The sequence below is a fragment of the Pleurodeles waltl genome, chromosome 3_1 (assembly GCF_031143425.1).
Source record: "Pleurodeles waltl isolate 20211129_DDA chromosome 3_1, aPleWal1.hap1.20221129, whole genome shotgun sequence".
NCBI classification, from domain to species: domain Eukaryota; kingdom Metazoa; phylum Chordata; class Amphibia; order Caudata; family Salamandridae; genus Pleurodeles; species Pleurodeles waltl.
Window position 1 is genome coordinate 885429198 of NC_090440.1, and position 15789 is coordinate 885444986.

Sequence of the window (15789 nt, forward strand, 5' to 3'; positions counted from 1 at the left end):
ACATTGGCAAAGCCAATAGGTCTCATCTACGAAAGAGTTATTGGCTTTGCTAATGTGTTTTAGCCATTAGCCATGTTATACACCAGAGTAGCTGCTGTTCAGCATGGCTTAAAGCTAGTGGCATAGTGGTGTGGAGTGGAGTAGAGTAGCATAGGAGCAGTGGCGTAGTGCCCAGTGGTGCAAAGTGCAGTGGGGTACAGTGCAGTTGTTTAGAGTGCGTTAGCGTAGAGTGCAGTGGCATGGAGTGGCATGGGACACAGTAGAGTGGCATAGAGTGCAGTGGAGTAGAGTGGCATACAATAGAGTAGCAGAGAGAGCAGTAGTGTAGAGTGGTGCAGTGGCATAGATTGCAGAGGAGACTCACATTGCAGGGAGTGCAGTGGTGTAGTGTAGAGTGGTGCAGAGTAGGGCAAAGTGCTGTACAGTTGAGTGATGCAGAGTAGAGTGGCATAGAGTGCAGTGGCATAGAATGCAGTAGTACATAGTACATTGGTGTATAGTACGGTGGTGGAGAGTGCAACACTGCAGAGTAGAGTGTCAGTGCACTGATGTAGAGTGGAGTAGAGTGGCACAGAGCAGTGGCGTAGAGTACAGTGGTACAGAGTAGAGGGCAGTGGCGTACAGTGCAGTTGTTTAGAGTGCATTGGCGCAGAGTGCAGTGGCATAGAGTGGCATGGATTAGAGTTACATAGAGTGCAGTGGAGTAGAGTGGCATACAATAGAGTAGCAGAGAGTGCAGTAATGCAGAGTGGTGCAGTGTCAGAGTGCGGAGTAGACTCATGTGGCACAGAGTGTAGTGGTGTAGAGTGGTGCAGAGTGGAGTATTGTAGAGTGGTGTAGAGTAGAGTGGCGGCCAGAGCAGTGTTGCAGAGTCATCTTGCAGTGGTGTAGAGTGCATTGAACTAGAGTGCAGTGGTCAGAGTGGTATAGAGTACAGTGGCGTAGAATAGATTGTTTCAGAGTAGAGTGCAGTTGCATAGAGTGGAGAGGTGCAGGGTAGAGTGCAGTGGCATAGAATGCAGTGGCACAGTATGCAGTGGCATAAAGTAGATTATTTCACAGTAGAGTGAGGTGGCTTAGAGTGGAGAAGTGCAGGTTAGAGTGGAGTTGCATAAAGTGGCATAGAGTGTGATGGCATAGAGTAAAGTAGTGTAGAGTGCGGTGGCATAGAGTGCAGAGGTGCAGAGTAGATTAGAATGATGTACAGTGTATTGATGTAGAGTGCAGGGGCATAGAGTTGAGTGTTACAGAGTAAAGTGCATTAGCATAGAGTGTATTAGCTTAGAGTGCAGTGGCGTACAGTGCAGCGTTGCAGAGTGGCAGAGAGTGGAGTTGTGCGGATTAGATTGGTGTTGCCTAGACTGGAGTGGTATGGCGTGCAGACGAGCAGAGCGCAGTGGTGTAGAGAGGCGCAAAGTGCGGTGGCTTAGAGTAGAGTAGCATAGAGTAGAGTAGAGAGGCATAGTGTGAAGTAGCCTAGAGAGCAGTGGCATAATGTGGAGTGGTTCCGAATGGAGAAGAGAACAGTGGCATGGAGTGGCGTAAAGTGGAGTGATACAGAGTAGGGTGCAATTCTGATAAATTCTGAAGTCTATTTAAATGTTGTCATGTGATAGAAAAAACTCTTTCCTAACCCCAGTATCCAGCAAGATTGTTGCATAAATCCTCTCACTTTGAAGTCAGAAAAAGGAAAGTAAACACTAAGGCCCATATTTATACTTTTGTTAGCGCCACATTTGCGCCGCTTTTTAACGCAAAAGCGGCGCAAACTTGCAAAATACAATTGTATTTTGTAAGTTTGCGTTGCTTTTGCGTTAAAAAGCGGCGCAAATGCGGCGCTAACAAAAGTATAAATATGGGCCTAAATTCCCACCGAAGACAGAGCCTGACATTTGACTTTGTTCTTTGAATGCACAGCAAATATGATAAGATAAGAACAAGATTTACAGGCCTGTTTACAGAAAGGGAGCACTCGGCAGGATACTGTAAATAAGGTTTTGGCAAGGGAAGGGACGAATTCAAGCTGCATAGCCTAAAACAAATAAAGCCAGCAAATTGAAAGCAACAAATTGTGAGTTACAAACCACAAGGCCAATGGCAAGCAACGGGCAGAATGCATTCACAAGGAAGCACTATGAATTTACCTAAAGTGACAGCTGTGGTATACTTTGTGGGGAAAGTCCAGTATTTTAGTCCATATCTTGCAGAGGTTTGGCTACATCAATCACCCAGGTAGTATGACAAGAAGACCTGGAGTGGTTTCCATGTTGCAGGATAGGTCTGTACACCCATTCTATCAGTTTGCAACCATTTCCTATGGTACAGAGCTTCTGGCACACCTCTTGTAGGGTTAGTGCAAGGTAGCAGACATGAAATAGGGCATTTAATGATTATTTAAGGTGGTTGTAAGTAAGGAGTTGACCGGGGTGAAGATGGTAGTCTGCCACAAGGGTTTTGAAATTTAGTAGCTCTCTGTTCAGAAACAAAGTCCCCAATTTTAAGACACCTACAACATGCCACTGATGGAGTTGCCATCCTGTGCGAGTGGGAAGGCTTAGCAAAGGTAGTGCAGGAGCATAGGGTTTCTTCGTGTTTGTGAGTTTACAGGTCCTGGCAAGGCAAGAGAAAGCCATGCATGATAACCCCGGATGGTGATCCATAGAATGGTCTGTAGGAAACGATGAGCAGTGCATTAAGCCTTCCTTAAAAGTCTTTACTGCTAAACCCCATCTCATGCAGGGAGGTGGGCAGAAAGCCAGTGAGCCACCCATTAGACATCTGCAGCTGAATAAAAGCATTCTAAGTCCAGAAGATCTAATCCACCGCAGTCACAGTTAGCTTTAGAGTGGAAAGAGCTCCCGATGGCGCCGCAGCGACCAAATCGGATGTGTGGCCTGTCTGAAGAAGGAATGAAGGACGAGCAGGGGAAGGTTTGCAAAATAATACTATCATTGGGGTAGCACACCATCTTCGCTAGTGCCACATGGCCCCTACAGAAAGCAGAAGAGAAGACCGAAAAGCAAACTGGGCTTGGAGGGACCGTTCGCTCTGCCGAGATTTTCATCCTGGAAATCAGTGTAAGAATGGTAGATATTAATCACTAGGGGCCAGATGTAGCAAACGTTTTTACCCATTCTGTGTCTATGGGAAAAAGTGTTCGTACATATGGCCCTAGGTATCAAAAAGTAACTGGTTCCCAGTTCAATCTGAGATCTAATTGTGTATGAAGGCGAAAACAGTGCCATATGTTAAAGAAACACTAATTAAATTTTAAAATTTTAAAATTTTGTTTGTGCAATTTACATCCCAAATATTTTGAAGATTCAATATGTACTCGACACTTAGGGATAACCCAGATCTCTAGTTTGGCTTTTGCTCAATTTCAAAACCATATAAAGACATGGACTAAGCGGGCAATTGCCTTGCACAACCTTGCTAGGGGTCTGGCCCCTGCTCACCCTTCACAAGCACTAACAGCGGACCATTGCACCAGAAGAGTTTGCCAAGGTGGATGGGTGTTGATTGTTCAACCACTTGACAGTGCCCCTTCTGTTTCGCTCCTGTGTGCAGACAACTCCCCAGGTACCCAATACCTTCAAATAGTCTTGGTGGACCCATCTTGTCTGATTTTAGGAATTGTCCCACCTTGTTCTTCTCTTCTTTATTTATCCAGTTGTTAGCAACAACCCTTTGAATTACTTGCCGTGGATCTCCCATTTGATCTCGATTTCATCCTACTCTTTTATTATCTTTGATTGGTAGTCCGGGCTCCCATTTCTGAGATAAATGTAGAGTCCCAAACATACACTCTAGTGCAGTGAGACTACAGACAAGTTATGGGTACATCACATCCTGTCATTAGGTGTGAGACTGTCACCCACACCATCTGCCCTGCCTCTTTAAAAAAAATTAGGTTGAAAGTCCATGGGCGGTTGGGGTAAGCCAGATGTTTTTGTTCAATTTGTTTAAAATAGCATATGGTTAATTACCTTAATGTTTCCCAAACTGTTTGCCAGGGGTTTTGAAATGTTCAGAAACATAATCAAAATGTTGCTGTTACTTTCTCTTCAGGAAAGATCGGGCAGATTTGGGTAGGGGTGATGGCCTTGCTGTGAAGGGCATTAATTTACTACTGAACAAGGACGTAATGTGACACCTGAATGTAGCACACCAGGAGGCAATCACAAAAGGTCCACAGTGAATAAATAGTGCTATGTTAAAAAAAGAGTACATTAATGCACTGACAACATAGTGAGGCATGGCCTCTCTTGCGTGCGTCTGTAAAACTGACATTTGTTCTTGAATTTTTGTCCTGAATTTTGACTCTTTGTCCTGAATTTTTGTCCTGAATTTTGACCCTTTGTCCTGAATTTTTTACAGTCCTGTCCAGAATTTGGCTCAATGCCAGGTGGTCACCCTATTAAAAGGGTGAAGACATGGCCAGTGGTTAATTTTTAAAAAGAATGAACTGCTGTGACCAAAGCTCTACTCAGAAGCCCACAGCCTGCGCTTTTACATGTCAGCTCCCTGAATTCAAAGGCTGCGTAGCCTTGAATCTAAACCAAGTGACTATCAGACACTTCCTGCCCCTTTATCTCAGTCTTGCAGACTCTTGATTTCTCCCTTTGTGATCGTTTTCTGTGTTTCTATTCCTCCCTTTTCCCCTTTGTGTGTTTTTTCCTCTCTTGTTCTCGAAATGTCTGATGAAGAAAAATAAGCTTGGTCCCTAAAAATAAGTGTTGGTGGCCCCCACCAGCACACATTAAGCACAGGACATGGTTCGTCAGGTGGTGGTAACAGTGTTCCCCAGCTGTCATTTAGTGGGAGGAGTTCTGAGTGAGAACAGGGAAAATGAAGGCCTACAGGGGGATACCATTCAGTAATTCCGGCTGCTGCAGGAAAACTAACTTTAATCTTTTGGGAAATCAAACAACGCCAGCCTCTTTTGTGATGGCCAAAATTGTCCACTTTCCTGTGACTAAGCAAGTTAAATACACATTTGCGCGCACCTGCACTGAAGTCAGAGCTGCAGCAAATTAAGTTGCATTAACATTTTGTTTACCTAATTATTTTTGCTTTCTTTCGGAATAGAGGCAGTTTTCAGGCATTTCATAATATACTATGAATATTTTTTTGCAATTGTACCTAGCTAGCAGGTTATTGGGTTTCACTTATGCTATGTTCCACCTTCATGGACACTGTCCCATATGTGTTTCCTCATATAGAAGCGGACCAAGGAGGATCTCAGCAACTCGCCAAGAGAATGCGAAAGCCATTTTGTCAGGGGAAACTGGGTCATGTCAGAGATGTCACTAGCAATGTCTCAAAAAGACTAAGAGGTGGCAAACTCCACAGTGAGGAATAGGGAAACTCAGCAAGAACCTGTCAGGTCCAATAAGGACAGACGCGCTCTACTTCAGTCTCAGAAAGGAATACAAACAAGAACCGTTGTACAATACAATTTGTACTGGGGATTTAAAATTATGTGCTCACACAAGAACGCTTGAACAGTTGATAGACGGTGCCACCTTCCTGAAATACTGCAACATTAATTTTTTGCGAGTTTGCTTTTATCATTATCTGTAATATTGACAGAAAAGCTTAGTCAAAATAATTGCCAATTCTTACTTGCAGGAATCAGGCAAGATTCGGTGACTCTGAAAGATGCCAGTCTTGTGTAATATACTTTCCAGGTGCGCATTATAAACAAGAACTCCCCATCTGAAGAGTTTTGGCACCTTGGCCAGAGCCTGCCTTCGTCCACTGACAGTGCCAAGGATAACATTCCATAACGTCACAGCATCACGTTAAGCTGTGCAGCACATACATAACATGGAGTAAAACATCATAGCATCCCTCACTCCTTCACAACAAAAAGCGCTTGAAAGAAAATACACAGAACAGTTCACCAACACACACAACAGTGTGAATATTATGACTTCATGACACTCCCAAAGCTCCCAAAGGACACAATTATACCAAAACAAAAGCAATACGCGCACAGACTGTTCCAGACAGCGGAAACCACCAACCTGTCTTCTAGTCATATCCTCTGTCTTGCAGTACCTCACACCACACACACATTATGCTCTTACAGCCAGTCTAGAGATGGCACTCCCTTCCAGTTAGCTTTTACCCACTGTTAGACCTGACAGTCTTTGGGTGGTCGCCTCTAAATTTTTGCCTGCCTCCCTCCACTTTCTGGAAACTGTTTTTTGCTGGTTTTAGCACTCTGCACACTTAACCACTGCTAACCACTGCTGAAGTGCATATGTTGTCTCCCTGAAAACATGGTGACATTGGTTCCTACCCAATTGGCTTATTTAATCTACTTGTACACCCCCATTAAAGTGCACTGCATGCACCCACGGCCTGTAGATTAAATGCTACTAGTGGGCCTGCAGCACTGATTGTGCCACCCACATAAGTAGCCCCTTGACCATGCCTCAGACCTTCCATTGCAAGGCCTGTGTGTGCAGTTTCACTACCAATTCGATTTGGCATTTAATAGTACTTGCCAAGCCTTAAACTCCCCATTTCTACATGTAAGTCACCCCTAAGGTAGGCCCTAGGTAACCCATAGGGCAGGGTGTTATGTAGATAAAAGGCAGGACATGTACCTGTGTCGTTTAAATGTCCTGGTAGTGTAGAACTCCTAAATTCGCTTTACACTGCTGTGAGGCCTGCTCCTTTCATAAGCTAACATTAGGGCTACCCTCATATACTGTTTGAGTGGTAGATTTTGTTCTGAAAGGAGTAACAAGGTCATATTTAGTATGGGCAGAATGGTAATACAAAATCCTGCTGACTGGTGAACTTGGATTTAATATTACTATTTTAGAAATACCACTTTCAGAAAGTGAGCCTTTCTCTGCACTTAAATCCTTCTGTGCCTTACAATCCATGTCTGGTTAGGTTAGTTGACAGCTCCCTTGTGCATTTCACTCAGACAACCCCAAACACAGGATGCTCAGTCTCACCTGCACACATCTGCATACGGAATAGGTCTTCCTGGGCTGGGAGGGTGGAGGGCCTGACACTTATATTTGAAAGGACAATGGCCTACCCTCTCACAATGGACTGCCAAACCCGGTGCACTTCTAAGCCACTCTTTGAAGCCTCCCCCACTTCAAAGACACATTTGGGTTTTTAAACAGGGCCTCTTACTCTACCAACTCAGACACTTCTGGACAAGATACCAATGGTGAAAGAACTCTGAACCAGAACCTGCAACCTGCCAAGAGGAACTGCCTGGCTGCCCAAAGGACTCACCTGACTGCTTTTCTGTAGAGGACTGCTGCCCTTCTGTTGCCCTGCTGTCTTGCTGCCCTCTGGCTCTGCTGAGAAGTGCTCTCCAAGGGCTTGGATAGAGCTTGCCTCCTGTTCCTTGAACTCTCAGGGACAAAAAGACTTCATCCTGCACAGAACTCCTTGTATGGTGAAAATTAGATGCACAGCCTGCTAGAAACGACACACAGCCTGAATAGCGGTGAGAAAATCACCACACCCTGAACCAGAATGACGCAGCCCGATTTCCTGCGAGAAGACTCAACGCAGCACCTGCCGTGCAACAGAAATTTCCCAACATTGCCCACCGGATCGACACAGCTCCTGTGACTTTGTCCTGCACGCTCAGGATTTCTCTGCATCGTCCCCAGGGTGACAAAATACCCTGCAACCCGAAGAGGATCCAAATCTAAGCGCCAGAAATCGACACAAGGCCCTGACTGCGTGAAGAATATCGACGCATCATCTGCGTGCGCCCGGAGAAACCGACACACACTTCCCCGTTTTCCACACATCTTCTCCTCTGTGGCCCCCTGCGGATAATTTAGATGCAAACCAGGTACTTTGCGCTTGTAAGAGACACTTACTGTTTTTAAGAACTTCAGACTCTTTTTATCATTCTCTAAAGTGATATTTCAACGTGTACTCATCAAATCATGATTGTTTTGACCTGCATTTAACCAGATAAATATTATATATTTTTCTAAAGACTGTGTGGTGTATTGTTGTGGTGTTATACTGTGTTATTGCATGATTTATTGCACAAATACTTTACACCTTGCCTTCTAAGTTAAGCCTGACTAATCAGTGCCAAGCTACCAGAGGGTGGGCAGAGGATAATTTGGATTGTGTGTGACTTACCCTGACTTGAGTGACGGCCCTTGCTTGGACAGAGGGTAACCTGACTGCCAACCAATGACCCCGATTTCTAACACCCACTATATTGTATGCCATACATACACATTCCGGGTTCCGGTTAACTCAGAGAATAACATTCTTTCCCATACAGCATGGGGATGACGCACAGCACATTACAACTTTACTCACACACATCCAGCCACTCTTCCAGTTGCAAATAAGTGGTACTAAGCCTAACAACATCAATCCTAGCCTCCCAGTCAAACTATGGTGTATCAATATTTGCCTGTCAAATTGAGGGAAACACATAACTCAAACCCTGTATCTGGACCGGTGGAACTATCTCCCTTTTCAAACCAACCCTGACTCTTTCATTTACCTTTCTAAAACAACAGCATGACCAATAAACACAAATACATGCTATAGCCACACAACACTTCCAAACAGTTGAGAATCCTCAACTAGACTCACTGTCGCAAGTAAAATCACACACAATAAATTCAAATAAACATTGGCAAATTCTATCTGCTTGCCTTTATAAAGTAATGTAGATCTATTAACACTACTAAAGATTGTTCTGACTATAGATAAAAGAGGGAATACCCTTGCTACTCCACCCTCTGCCTTCCTGTCACACTTTCAGCATGTGAAGGATGAGAGTACATTGGCAATGATTAGCAAAGTTAAATTGGGATCACCCCTAGGCCCAGAATTTCCGCACATGCTATCTAGGGGCATGCAAGTGCTTCTCGCAACTATAGTCACCTTGCTGAATTTGTCATTAAGGGCAAGGACAGTCCCAAAAACAGAAAACCACGCCATACCTGCCAATTCTCAAACTATTTCCCTGTTACCAGGGATAGGAAAACGAATTGAAAAACATGTTTCCCAAACTTTGTCATACTTTCAAGAGGACAACCATCCGTTACTCCCACTGAAATGGGCTTTCGTGCACAACATAGCACAGAATCAGAGCTATAAGTAGTGACGGAGGAGCTAAAAATCTTACTTGACCAGGGAGGCGCTGCAGCTACTTTGCTTTTAGATCTAAGCGGGGCATTTGATACTGTAGATCATACAACCCTGACCAAAAGGCTCAGAGAAGTGGGGACTCAAGATAAAGCCCTGGAGTGGTTTACATCATTTGTGAAAGATAGAACCTTTCAAATTATGGAAATCTCATGCTTCTCAGATATCCTGCCTTCTAAGTGCGGTGTTCCACAGGGCTCATATTTGAGTCTTACTTTGTTTAATATCTACATGAGTGCATTAGTCAACATCGTTCAAGAATTTGGGTAATCTCTAGTTTCCTATGCAGACAATTCTCAGTTAGTGGTTTTCCTTGCAAATGGGTCCAATTTGGGAAACCCTCATTTAGTGCCCTGTCTGGAAAAAGTGGCTTATTGGATGGCAAGTTGCTGTTTAAAATGAAACGGGGAGAAGACAGAATTAATGATCCAGGGAAACAATCTTCTTCTCCGGCCTGCCCTCAACTGGCCCAGTTGTATGGGTCCTCCACCCGCTCCCTGTTCTTATATAAAGATCTTGGAAATGTGGTTGGATCAAACCTTAGCAATGGATGCCCAAGCAAAAACACATGCAGCAATATGTTTTGAATTACTCAGAATGATCCAGAAGATACTGGAGCTCATCCCAGATAACTCAAGGAGAAAGGTGATACAATCCTTGGTGATGTCCTGACTGGATTACGGGAACTCATTGTTCTTAGGCTCCCCAAAATTTGTTATTAAAAAACTTCAGACGGCCCAGAATACAACAGCTAGATTACTCCTTAAAAATACCGAGCCACACACTAGTGAAGGAGGCTCTGATGAATCTCCATTGGCTGCCTGTTGATGCAAGAATTAAATTCAAATCTCTATGTCTTGCACATAAAGCCATTCATAACAAGTGACCAGTAAAGATCAGAAACCTCCTCTCTCTTTATGTCCCGACCAGATCCCTAAAATCACCTCATGAACACCTATGGGGAATGCAGAGAATAAGAAGGGTGAAATGGGGAGGTAGATCATTCACTCATCTGGTCCCCAAACTCTGGAATACTATGCCTCACCAGCTAAGGCATTTGAAGGAGGAATCCAACTTTAGGAAAAACCTTAAAGCTTGGCTTTTTCCTTAGTATTTTCTACACTACTTTGTCATCTCTCCTATGCTCAGCAGCACTCACCTAGCGCTTGGAAGGTCTAGGGCAGCTATGTGCTCTATAAATGCTATAACATAACATAACGTAACATAACATAACATACCACCAGCAAAAAGGAACACAAAGAATGTTTGGCTGCTCATAAAGGAAAAAAGGTGCAGTGATGCATATGCATGTATGCAAAATCACGCATACACAATGCATGATGCAGCTGTCATTTTGTTTTATTACTTACCATTCCAGAACAGTGGAGGTTTTGGATCAGTAAATGAAAATAAACACATATGTACTAAATCACGTTAAGAACAAAAAAGACCAGTAGCAAAGTGGAGTTTCCGGGCCCTTCAATAAAAAAAAAAAAGATTATTAAAATAAGTGAATGGGCAGTGCATGGGAGCAACGGAGGAACGGGTTTGTGTTGGTAGGAGGAAGTCGACAACGCTGAGGGAAGTGAGTAGCAGAGGCAGATGAAAAGTTGGAGAGATGGGGTTAAAATTATTGAAAATAAAAGCTGGCAAGGGAAGCAATAGAATTGTTGTGGGAAGAAAGAAGAGCAACGAAGAGATCATGGGTAGACTTGAGGGAAGAAGACACACACGAGGGAGAGAGCAAGACAATGCATACACTACCATGGACTCCAGATGAAGAAATAAGCAGGGAAATTAGATGGACAAGAAATCAGTACAATCAAGAGCAAAGGGCTGCCCAAAGCCTATTATATGTGGCTACAGTGATGTTGAGTGGCCTTAGCCTCCCAATTATTATCAGGATCAGCATGCAAACTGAGGAAAGACATCTAACCCCCCTTTGCCAACCAGTGATTATTTCAGGATAAGCTGGAGAGTTTGCTTTAAAAAAATGACTTCACAGGAGTAAAAGCCAGTACCATAAAAACTGTAATATGGGCAAGCCAATCATGAAGTAGTACTATCAGGTAAGAAGAAACAGAAATCACAAAGGATATGTGTTAATACAGAACATACAGGTTCACAGGTTAAAAGTAACAAGAAGGATTTGCAATGCAGTGGTTTGACTTTGCAGTGACCCTAAATACCTTACAAGACAGGAAACAAAAGGAAGTGACTGGTAAGTGTTGTCTACCATTTTGATTTTAGAAGATAGACTAATCTTCAGAGTACAAGCAGCCATCTTGGACTGGTGTAAAACACTGCCCGTCTTCCTAAACTAATTGATGAAGATGGCAACTAAACCAAAATCCCCATTTGAACCTGTCTGTCTGCATTTCTTAAGTAACAAGAAGCATGCTGTGCCAATGATCTCATTGACTCCAGATCACCCTGCTGAATCTTGATCTTCAGTGATGTTACAGAGCACAGGCAAAACACTGACTAGTGGGCTGAAGCTGTGAACAAATAAGGAGAGTGGACATCAAACCATCCTGTCCCCATGCTTGTGAATGGGGGGCCCAAGAGATCCTGGTTGTTGCCAGATTAGTGTTTGATAGCACTTACCTACTAAAGCACAACCTAAATTATTAATCGTATAATCCTCTCCAGGACCTTCAGGTTTTTCTGTGTGTAAATGTTAAGAATAACGATTAGTCATGACATCAACAGAGGAAGCAGGCTTCCAATGCTACTCACTGATTGGATAATGTTTCTTTTTGCTCAAATATTGTTATCTGTCTTGAACAGTTTGTGATTCACAAATGTTAGCAACTAATGTTTTCTGTAAATCAATGCCTTACTTGTAAATGACTAAGATAATGTGATCCTAATTTGGGGTGTTAGCCTAGTAAAAGTAAATACCTGGAAGAAAACCATACTGGATCTCCTGCAGCAACATGGAGTAGTGTAGCTAATTTTTCACAAGTGTAGATTCAAAAATAATGTAAGTACTTTTCTACTGTCTCACTTGTTCTTTCTGTTAAGTCATTATTTTTTGGATGAAACCCCAAAGAAAGACCACACTGAATACCTAAGGCTGCGTGCATTGCCCTTCAAAAAGGGGAAATGGACCAATAGAAATTATTGTAGTGGGGAAATCATATAAACTGAATATGGCTTTTATGAAAATATGAGCCAAGAGTTGTTGGCATTTCAAAGAAAAGAGCAAAATTAGCCATGTTGGAAAAGGGCTCTACATTAAATAGGATAGTGGTACTATCTTTAGATACTGAATGCATTGGCCATTGTTCTATAAGAAGTAGTTGAAAGAGCCCAAATGTTTTTTCGTGAGCAGCGGAAGACTACATTCTGTGCAAAATCTTCTTTGACAGCTAGTAACAAAACAGTTATAAAACTAATCACAAATTGTTCTTTCCACAATGTCCAGAAACTGGAGCATCATTAATCAGAGATAAAACAGTCCTATATAAAAAAGGATCTAGAAGCACAAATAAAATATTTTTTTGCAAAATATAAATTATTTTTATTTCCGTTTTCAAATTCTACTTGATGAACACCCTTTCTACTTCTTTTGGGTTAATCTGCTTTTCTACTGTCTTAATTTCTTCCCCAATGGAAGTAACATTTAAAAAAACTCAAACTGTCAGAAAGATATGTTGTAATTGATATCACTGAAATCTGGTTAGGGCATTAGATACTTACTTTTTGTTCCTGGAAAAAACATGATGGAAAAAATTACATTGAAACAAACATGCCCACCTAGTTTCACAACTATTTTTACATCATATTATTCTATGCAACTACAAATTCTTGCTATCAGTGTGAATGGTCCTCGTTCACCTGGGAATAGGTATCTTCACTTAGAACAGTTTTCCTTAATAAATATTAGCCCAGAATCGTTTTTCGTTTTTGCAAAAGAGGAGATATTTAGCAAAGGTATTTGAAGTACCGCCTGGTAAACTGGCTATAAAAAATGAAGAACAGAGAAAACATTGTATCTCTGTTGGCTGACAAATGCAGATGGACAGCAAAAGACTGGATATCATTTCTAAATAGCCATTGCTAATCCTGCAAATGTTATCAAGAAACCTAAATAGCCTACATCTGTTGACTCATTACCTTCCTTTATCCAAAGAAAATGTTATAAAGTAGGAACATTTCTGCTTCTCTAGCCACCTCCAAGATGTCATTAATTACCCACAATGGATCACAGTCTTTAATTGTTATTTTACTAAACCCCCTGTAGTCAACACAGGGTCATAATTCTTTGTTTTTCTTCAGAACTGATTAGAGACTGATAACGAAAATCTTCCACAAACTCCTCTTTGCTTACTCTTAAACTAATTGAAAGCTACTGGAATAAAGCTGAGACGTTGTACCAAGAAGACCCATAATGGCACAATGTTGGAAGAAAAAAAGCAATCTTACAAAAAGAAATTTCTCATAATATAAATACTCTAGCAGCAAAAAGATAAAACCAATGAGAACATGAGAAAAAGATGAAAACAATGAAAAACAACGTTGATTGCTTACCCAAAGCATTACTTTTCACCATTTAAAAGTCTTACTTGTCTTTTATATAAGACCCAAATCTTATGTGAGTAGGGGCCACATGTACGAAGATCCGGTTTTGCGACTCGCAAAATGCGAGTCTTAGCGAATCGCAATTTGCGAGTCGCAAAACCAGATGTACAACAATGTCAATGACACTGTCTGCGATTCGCAATGGGGTTGTAAATGACCTACCTCATGAATATGCATGAGGTAGGTTGCAATTTGAGACCCCATTCGGAAAGGCGGCACTCACAGGGATGGTGGCCTGCTGGTGTCAGCAGACCACCATGTCTGTGACTGCTTTTAAATAAAGCAGTATTTTTTTTTTTTTAAATGCAGCCCATTTTCCTTAAAGTAAAACGGAATGCAATTCAAAAACAAAAATGAAAAGTTTTCTTTACATTTTTTCACTCTGAAAAAAAGTTTTTGCATGCATTCACAAAAGGGAAGGGTTCCCACGGGGACCCCTTCCCTTTGTGAAAGGGTTAGCACCAATTTGAAATTGGTGCTGACTGAGACTCTTTTGCTACCGCATTCGTGGTCACAAAAAAATCATACATACCATTTAGATTCGGTATTAGGAAGGGACACCCTTGACATGCCCCTTCCTAATACCAAATCGCAAAACCCAAACTGCGGTTCGGTAACAAGTTACCGAATCACAGTTTGGGCTTTGTACATCCCAAAAAGCATTTTTCTAGTTGTAAACGGGCCGATTCTGCGAATCAGCCCCTTTGTGACCAGACAAATGCTTTGTACATCTGTCCCTTAGAGATGTATGAAATTAGCGTAATATAACATTTTTTAATTACACAAAACTGTTGGAAAATTTATGCAAAATTATTAGTAATTGCACAAATTCAAATTAATCGCATAAATTGACAATTTAGTGTCAAATGTGTTCTTACATCAATTTGTGATGCAAGGATGCATTTTACATTAAAAACAGCACTAAAAATTCCAGTGCTGCGAACAACAGCTGCTTGTGTTCCTTGCTTACATTGTTCCAACACTAACATTTTTCTGCGGATGGTGGCTATTAGAAATGGGGACTTTGGTTGGCAGTCAGGTTACCGTGTTCAAGCAATATGTAAAGTATTTGTACCAACACACACAATAATACAGTGAAGACACTACAAAATGGACACCACACCAGTTTAGAAAAATATGTAATATTTATCTAAATCAAACAAGACCAAAAACACAAAAATCCAACATACATTAATCAAAATATGAACTTTCAAAAGAATAAGAGTCCTACTACATGGGAAACAATGGAAATGTTGATTTTACACAAAGTACCTGTTTTTTGTAAAAAATAAAGAAGCACAGGTAAGCGTGCATCGAAAAAGTCAGCGATGCATCAAATCCTTATTTGCAAGTGAGGCCGTGCATCATTTTCTTCTTTGATTGGGTTGGGGATGCACCATTTTTCTCCCTCGCAAGAGAGCAATACATCAATTTCCGGACGGGGCACCTCAGATCCTCGGATCCACACAGGTTCATGATGACTTTGACACCCAGTGAGGATGCGTGAGAAATCTGGTCATACTGTGTCAGAAAACTGCGCTGTGTGGGGTTTGTGTTGTTATCAGCAGCTGCAAGCAGGTGTTGCATCATTTCTCCAGCCGTGATGCATTGAGATCCCAGCAGTGATGCAGGTGGAGTGTCGATTTTAATCGCAAAGCCGGTCATGCATAGTTTATTAGCCACGTTGCAGATGATGGGTCAAAAATGTCCTGCATGGTGTTCTGTGTGTGGATATCAGTCCTTGTTCTGTCAACCTAACCTTTCAAGGGCCAGGGACTGGATAGGGCACCATGTGGCAGGGCCGGAGTCTCAGCAGAGAGTCCAGGTGCTGGCAGAGGAAGTCTTTGATGGCCCTGAGACTTCAAAACAGGAGACAAGCTCAGTTCAACCCCTTGGAGATTCTTCTCAAGCAGAAATGCACAACAAAATCCAGTCTTTGTTCTCTTTCAATGGCAGAAGCAGCAACTGCAGGATAGCCCAACAGAGCACAGTCACAGGCAGGGGCACAACTTCTCCCCAGCTCTTCAG